Below are 2,500 nucleotides of genomic sequence, written 5' to 3' on the forward strand. Positions count from 1 at the left end.
AATAAAAACTTCAACAAAACAAGAGAAAGAGAAACTAGATAGAACAGTGTGCCTGAGTGTACCCTCAAGCAAGAGAACTCTAACCCAAGACAGTGGAAGGCCATGGTACAGAGGCTATAGCACTACCCAAGACTAGAGAACAATGGTTTGATTTTGGAGTGTCCTTCTCCTAGAAGAGCTGCTTACCTTAGCTAAAGAGTCTCTTCTACCCTTACCAAGAGGAAAGTAGCCACTGAACAATTACATTGCCGTAGTTAACCCCTTGGGTGAAGAAGAATTGTTTAGTAATCTCAGTGTTGTCAGGTGTATGAGGACAGAGGAGAATCTGTAAAGAATAGGCCAGACTATGCTACCAGCAGGCCACTATTTGTAGATTGGGTTACAATTGTCATTAATATAGCATAGTTTATTATACGTACCATTAAGTCAGTTCGTCTTGACTTTTTAATTTCATCAGCAAATATTAATTTTTGGATTATTTTTATTTATATGTTATTATACTGTGTATATGTTACATACAGATTTTCACGAGGATTTAGTCATTCATTTCTTATATGCCACATCTGGCTACCATATGAACATAGGATATTTTGTATATACATAATAAAAACATTAGAATAATCTTGTCTTTTCCTTTTTGACAGGAAAAGCGAGCTGTTACAGCTTCAGACGCATGCCATTGGGTGGTGAGTACAGGACAAGCACTATTTTGTTGTGTTTTGTGATAACGCTTAAATTTAGACCTTTAATTGAACACTTTCTTTTTATTTTTCTTAGTGTAGGTAGTAGTAGAATAGAGAGAGAGAGAGAGAGAGAGAGAGAGAGAGAGAGAGAGAGAGAGAGAGAGAGAGAGAGAGAGAGAGAGAGAGAGAGAAGTGCCATTTGCAAGAAACAGATAAGGTTTAAAGTAAAGATGGTTTGATTTATTAAAAAGGCATATGTCACTTCAAACAGGCATAAGAAAGCAACCTTATTGTTCCTTATTATAAGGACCATTGTAGCTTGGAGGTTGAAACGTACTACACTCGTCTTTTCAGGTTTTTTTTTTTTTTGCTTTATAAATATCACATCAAACAATCTACTGAAGCTTTGATTCTCTCTCTCTCTCTCTCTCTCTCTCTCTCTCTCTCTCTCTCTCTCTCTCTCTCTCTCTCTCTCTCTCTCTCTCTCTCTCTCTTTCTCCCCCAAGGTATACAGTATTCTTGTTGACATGCTGTTATGAATATGTATCACTAACGCGAATGATTTCCTCATTTCCTTTCCTCACTGGGCTATTTTTTCCTGTTGGAGCCCTTGGTCATAATTGGTTATAACCTCTTGCTTTTCCAACTAGGGTTGTAGCTTAGCTAGTAATAATAATAATAATAATAATAATAATAATAATAATGATAATAACGTCCCAATTTACAAGTTGTTGACAAACACTACGTATCAAGACTGCAGTATCCTTGGACAGTTTCTGACCAATCTATACAAAATACACTCCCTAAAAGGAGAATATCCGAACGTCTGAAACCTAGTCTACTGACATAAACCTCATGACAAAATCCCTGGAAATTTGTTGGCCTTTCAGGGAGATACTTAAGTCAGGCACTGGTGCCTGGGAGGCCGTTCAATAGCTCTGTGAAACTGGAGGAAACTCTGCAGTTGCTGTATGAAATGAAGTCAAATGATTGGACAGCAAGATTCAAGAAATAAAATGGAAACTGAAGTATAGTTCAAGGTTAAAATTTAGATACAGATAGGGGTTGAAATGACAATGCAAACACGTTTAAGTAATGCCTACAGTGATCCTGCTTTAGGTGCATTGATGACATTTTTCCTCCCTATGGAGAAGGTGGCACTAAAATGGCTTTAATTAGAGTACTTTATAAATGCTTATTCAGCTTTCACCCTTCACAGCAAGAGAATACGAGTTTGATGAGTAAGTAAAATCTCGAGTCCCTTCATGATAACAGCCAGGACATTCATGCTCACAGCCTGTTCACATCCTTCTGTAGGGACTTAAAAATGTGAGCTGGGAAGACCCTAAGGTACTAGTATAACAGATGTAGAAAAGGCAACTATAACGTTCAGTATCTTATCCAGTTCAGGAGTTTTTGGAATTTATCATAGAGAAACATTAAGCAGAATACCTGTTCGACTGCAGGATGCTAAAAGCCCAACGGCTCCAACAGGGAACATATAGACCAATGAGGAAAGGAAATAAGGAAACAGATAGAATAGTGTGCCTTAGTGTAATCTTAAACAAAATAAGGGGTAATAGTTCAGTTTCAAACTAGGAAAACAGAGCTAGTTTACATGGAATCTCTCTTACTTTGGTTTAAGCATATCTCATAAAACAACTACTTGCTAGCAGAGTTGGGAGATTTTGTCTATGAAATTTATGATGAAATTATAATTGCTACTTTCCATAAGTGTCTTCAAACGTAATGCATCTCATAAATTCAATCATAAATCAACTTCAACAATCTCTGAAGAGTCAGTACAATCAAAAGTT

This window comes from Palaemon carinicauda, chromosome 45, assembly GCF_036898095.1.
Source record: "Palaemon carinicauda isolate YSFRI2023 chromosome 45, ASM3689809v2, whole genome shotgun sequence".
NCBI classification, from domain to species: domain Eukaryota; kingdom Metazoa; phylum Arthropoda; class Malacostraca; order Decapoda; family Palaemonidae; genus Palaemon; species Palaemon carinicauda.